Source organism: Anolis sagrei, chromosome 4, assembly GCF_037176765.1.
Source record: "Anolis sagrei isolate rAnoSag1 chromosome 4, rAnoSag1.mat, whole genome shotgun sequence".
In the NCBI taxonomy this organism is placed as follows: Eukaryota; Metazoa; Chordata; class Lepidosauria; order Squamata; family Dactyloidae; genus Anolis; species Anolis sagrei.
In genome coordinates, this window is record NC_090024.1 from 151,155,854 (window position 1) to 151,162,175 (window position 6,322).

Genomic DNA, 6,322 nt, shown 5'->3' on the forward strand with positions numbered 1-6,322 from the left:
TCTCTCTTTATTTTCACTCTTAAGGAAAACACCCCAAGACATTACCTATGGTCTTCCTTGGTCATCGTTTTCTTCGGAAACCCTGTCTTTCACATTCATACTTCTTTGCCCTTCACAACTTCTCTTAATGCCTCCACAACGTCACATTTTTACCACCCCAGTCGTCTGTCCTTTCTGCTTCCCACCCAACTAGCCATGGCCATGGGGTCCTCTTCTGTGCCAAACAGGCATTCTTCCAGCCAGGTCTCCTTTCTGCTTCCCACCCAACTAGCCATGGCCACAGGGTGCTCTTCTGCACTAACCAGGTCTTCTTCCAGCCAGGTCTCCTTTCTGCTTCCTACCCAACTAGCCATGGCCATGGGGTGGTCTTCTGTGTCAACCAGATCTTCTTCCAGCCATGTCTCCTTTCTGCTTCTCACCCAACTAGCCATGGCCATGGGGTGGTCTGCTATACCAACCAGGTCTTCCAGCCAGGTCTCTTTTCTGCTTCTCACCCAACTAGCTGTTGCCATGGGGTGGTCTTCTGTGGCAGCCAGGTCTTCTTCCAGCCAGGTCTCCTTACTGCTTCCTACCCAACTAGCCATGGCCATGGGGTGGTCTTCTGTGTCAACCAGGTCTTCTTCCAGCCAGGTCTCCTTACTGCTTCCTACCTACCTAACTAGCCATGGCCATGGGGTGGTCTTCTGTGCCAGCCAGGTCTTCTTCCAGCCAGGTCTCCTTTCCGTTTCCCACCCAACTAGCCATGGCCATGGGGTGGTCTTCTGAGCCAACCAGGGGTAGTCCTAACTATGGAGTACTCTTCTCTGCCAACCAGGTCTTCTTCCAGCCATGTCTCATTGTCTCTTGGAGGTCCCAAGAAAGAAATTCAGCTTGCTTTCACCTCCTGAGGACTCTTCCAGTTCTTTCAAAATGCCGATCCTTGGATAGGTAGACAGAATGCAAGTCAGGAAAATCGTCACCACAAACATCCAAGGGCTTTGAGGGAAAGAGGGAAATGGCCAAGATACCCACAAGGTAAACTTGTGTATGTGTTTCTCTATTTTTCAATCTCTCTTTTTCTCTATATGTATCTGTTGATTTCTGGGGGACCCCAAGGATCTCATGAATAGTTTTATATAGGCACTGAATGTTTACCTGTTGTGTTGTAAACCGCCCTGATTTCCCAGGGGGAGATAAGGCAGATTACAAAAAAGTATTATTATTATTATTATTATTATTATTATTACTGGGCCTTGTATTGTCGAAGGAAAAACCTACAACACCCAGTTATTGGGCCTTCTTAGCCAAGGAAGACTCAGAAGTGGCTTTACCAGGGCCTTCCTCTGAATGATATCCCACACAGCACCATTGACAACCTCACTTTCAGATCTTAATCAGGATTGACCCTGCTTCGGTTTCAAGACCAGGCAGGATCTGGCGACTTTGGGGTATCATATATTGAATATAGGGCGGCAATATCCTAAGATATCCTTCAGAGTTTGGAATGAGAAACTCTCTTTGAGAGCCACCAACCATCTCTCTTCGGAGATGCCTCAACAGAACTGTCTTCACTGCCTCTGTACCCCAATTCCTTTCTGGAGGGCGGGAATCCCGCATGAAGACCCATGAAGACTGCGGGCCCCTTCCACACAGCTAAAATAAAATCTCACATTTTCTGCTTTGAACTGGAATATATGGCAGCGTGGACTCAAATAACCCAGTTCAAAGCAGATATTGTGGGATTTTCTGCCTTGTTATTCTGGGTTATATGTCTGTGAAGCACGGCCCTACTTTGCAAGCCGACTTTCTGTAGGATGGGTTGGCACAACGCAACTTTAGCTTAACACACCCTACCAGTATCTATACCCCACCGCCTCCATTAGGAACTTTATTCGATCAGCAATACCAGCCCAGAGAAGAATGTATTTCTGAGATCCCCTCTACAGGTATCCATCCAGATTCCAGACACGCATTGGTCAACAGCTTGGTTAACATTGATCTCTTCTTTCCTTGACTCGGTTAACACGGGATATGAGTCTGGTCGGTTTAGAGGTATGTGTGTATGTGAGTTGTCATGCCAAAGACCTCTCACAAAGCAGAAGGTCTGAGGAAAATGCCTTTCTCTCTGCAGCACCCTGGACAGCTCCCGGAGCCGGGGAGAGGAGCGACCCAAAGGAAGGATTCCCGTTCATTTCGAAAGGAGATATTATTATCTGTAGCTTCGGGTTTTTTGCCTTTTTGTCTCACGCCGCTTCCTTTCTTCCTTCCTTCCCTCCTTCCTTTCTTCCCTCCTTCCGCCCTTCCGCCCTTCTTTCCTTCCTTCCTTCCCTCCCTCCTTCTGTCTTTCCTTCCTTCCTTCCTTCCTTCCTTCCTTCCTTCCTTCCTTCCCTCCCTCCCTCCCTCCCTCCCTCCCTCCCTCCCTCCCTCCTTCCTTCCTTCCTTCCTTCCTTCCTTCCTTCCTTCCTTCCTTCCTCCTTCCGTCCGTCTTCCCTTCCTTCCCTTCCTTCCTTCCTTCCTTCCTTCCTTCCTTCCTTCCTTCCTTCCTTCCTTCTTCGGAGTTGTTTCCTTTGCTGCTCGGTTGAGGCGGAGTCCTAAACCGGTTCAATGCGAAAAGGACACTAGAGAAAAAATCCACTTAAATTCCAGTTTCTGCCTCCTGCAGAATTCTGGGATTTGTAGTTTAGTGAGGCTGTTAAAGGCTCCTCCCCAAACTACAAACCCCCAGAATTCTGCAGGAGGCAGAAACCGGATCTTAAGTAGAGTTTTTCTCAAGTGTGATGAGGCCCGGATTGGGGGCGTCGAGAGAGAAGAACTGTTGTTGTGTGCCTTGCAAGTTATGGCGGCCCGATCACAGGGTTTTCTTGGTAAGTTTTGTCCAGAGCGGGATTGCCTTTGCCTCCCTCTGTGGTTGAGAGAGCACGACTTTTGGTGAAGACCATCCACTGGGTTTCCATAGCTGAGAGGGATCCTCAAAGTCATAGTCCAACCTTGAAGGCACTACGCCAAGTTCGCTCCTCACCCGAAAACTCACCAAAGTCCAGGCTATTCATTGTCTTTAAAGCATCCGGGCTTCCAAGAAGCCACCCACAAAAGAGGGAGATGAGAAGGAGAGCCACTTCATTTTGATCTTTGCTTTTTCCCCAATAGCCGCCTCAGTTGAACCAGAAATGAAACGCCCACCTTTAGGGCGAGTATATACCCCTTTTACCAGAAGACTGGTACAAACAGGGGGAAGCCATTATTACCTTCACGTCCTGAAGGTTGTCCCAAATGCTGCTTTTTCCTTTTTTGGAAGCAGGATTCGTATCCTTAGTACGGAGCATTAAAGCGCATGTCAGATCGGATTTAGATTCGGACATTTCTCCAGTTTTGCTATTTCATCACACTAGAGAATGCATCCACTTTAAATCCGGTTTCTGACTCCTGCAGAATTCTGGGGTTCGTAGTTAAGTGAGGCTGTTAAAGGCTTCTCCCTAAACTACAAACCCCAGAATTCTGCAGGAGAAAGAAACCGGATTTGAAGTGGATGCATTCTCTAGTGTGATGAGGTCCTAGGAAAGGATTGGGTTGATGGTATCCATCTCAAGCACGTTTTGCCTACAATTCGATTAACACCTTTTTATGTCTTAAAAAGGCATACATTGCAGAAGCTGAGCAGCGCAGGTGGAGACTCGAAACTCATCTTCGTTGTCGCTGAGGGAGTCACTCCGGATTAAGGCCCGTAGAAAGCAGCAGAAGAGAGGTAAACTCTAGAAGAAACCGGGCATCCAATCTTGATCGATCCTAGCTTGGCATCATTTGTCTAATACTCCACACTCACTTTCCTCCTGCTTTGCCTTGAATCGCCTTATATTGTCCGAAGAAAATTCCCAGTAACTCTTGTGCATTTGTTTTTGGTCCAAATACATCATTTATATGTATATACTACCTTGTGGAGGAGCCCCCGGTGGCGCAGTGGGTTAAAGCACTGAGCTGCTGAGCTTGTTGATCAAAAGGTCGCAGGTTCGATTCCGGGGAGCGGCGTGAGCTTCCGCTGTCAGCCCTAGCTTCTGCCAACCTAGCAGTTCGAAAACATGCAAATGTGAGTAGATCAATAGGTACCGCTCCGGCGGGAAGGTAAGGGCGCTCCATGCAGTCATGCCGGCCACATGACCTTGGAGGTGTCTACGGACAACGCTGGCTCTTCGGCTTAGAAATGGAGATGAGCACCACACCCCAGAGTCAGACATGACTGGACTTAATGTCAGGGGACTACCTTTACCTTTACCTTTACTACCTTGTGGACCCGTTGTAGCCCGGGTTATTGACAAAAAGTCATTTTTAATTGTACAAAATGCATAAGGTTATGGATGAACTACAACTCACATCATGCCAGGTTAACCCCGAGAAATATATATGTTTATTCTACTATATATGTATGTTTTACATGGCCTAAGCCACCTTGTGGGGTATAAATAAGGTAAATAAATAAGGCAAATAAACCCTGAGAAACTCCAATAGTACTTTAAGTTTGTTATATTGGGCAAGTATGCTGTAGATGCCTCATCGGTGGGGTTCTGTGTGCTCTTTGGCTGTAGGGTAAACTATAACTCCCACTATGGTGAGTCAACCCCCTCAAATCCCTCCAGTAGGTTCAGTTGGTCATGAGGGTTCTGTGTGCCAAGTTTGGTTCAGATCCATCATGGGTGACCGCTCTCTGGTTGTGGATGAACTACAACTCCCAGAAAGGAAGGTCAGTTCCCCCCAAACCAATCCAGTAATCAAATTTCGGCATATCAGATATGTGTGCCAAGTTTGGTTCAGAGCCATCAGTGTTTGGGTTCACAGTGCTCTCTGGATGTAGATGAACTACAACTTCCTCAAATTAAGGTGAATTTTCCCCAAAGACTGAAAATATTTTTTGCTGGTCATGCAGGCTTTGTGTGCCAAGTTTGGTCCAATTCTATCTTTGGTTGAGTTTAGAGTGCTCATTGATTGCAGGTGAACTATTAATCCCATTACCTACAACTCCAAAATGTCCAGGCCAATTCCCCTCAAAACCCACCAGTATTCAAATTTGGACATATTGGGTATGCATGTCAAGTGTGGTCCAGATCCATCCTTATTTGGGTTCATAGTGTGCTCTGGATGTAGGTGAACTACAACTCCTATAAATCACTCCAAAGACCTCCAGTATTTTTTTGTTTGTCATGAGGGTTCTGTGTGCCAAGTTAGTTCCAGTTCTATCATTGGTGGAGTTCAGACTGCAGTTCTTAGATTGCCAATGAACTATACATCCCAGTACCTACAACTCCTATAAATCATGGTGAATTCTCCTCAAACCTCTATAGTATGTTCAATTGCTGATCGAGTCCTCTGTTTGCTGTGTGCCATAGAAAATAATAGGAAAGGGTTAACCGAGAGACAGTGGGTGGGGTCATGCAAATTCCACACCAATGGAGCGAATAAGAAACACTGGGATGTCTGTGGTGGAGGAAACACAGAAAATTTAGGATGAAATTATCCCTGTATAGAAGGACATTGGGAGGGTTCTTGTACATGTTCATGGCACTCACTGTAACCTGAAATGTCATTGGAGGAAAGGCCATTGGTGTCTCCTGAGTAGTGAGAGCTATAGCTGTTTGTAAAGGCAGGAGCCTGTTTGTGTAAGTGGGCATCCAGCCACACACACACACATACATATTTTCACTTTTATTATGTGTTTATATGGTATTATATTATATTATTAGATTATGTGTTTCTCCTGTCCCTTTCTCTCCCCTTGTTTTCCCCATGTACAGTACACCTTCTATAGTCTTGTAGGTTTCCTCCCTTGCACTAATGATGGGTTTCTGAAAGCAAGAACCTATAAGCGAGGAGTTAATGATCTGGGTGACATGTTTACTACCACCAAGGCTAGATCAGCCCAGCTTCTCCATTCTCATCTTTGGGGAAAACCTTCTGGCGTGTTCAGACAAAAGGACTGCAGTCCTTTCCCTCCAAGGTGTCTTCTGGGAATAGTGAAAACAGCTCAACTAACTGGTGCTGGGTGCATGCAGGGGAAAGCAAAGTCAATTTCCTTGGAAGTAGACAAAATGACTTTATGGCAGGACATGTGTTTTGTATGCAGCAGGTCCTAGGTGAAATCTTGGGCAGAAAAAGGCTGGGAATGTTTTATTTCCAAAACTCTGGGAAAATGTTGCCAGATAGTGTAGTCAGTACTGTTTAAGATAGTGTCTGTTTTCCAACTTTAATTTAAATTACAAATTGATTTTTAAAGGTCAATATTTCTATTTTATGATCTTTGTTTTCTGGTGGGCCCTTACAACAGATCCCTCTAAACTGTATTGGATTCAGCTCTCAT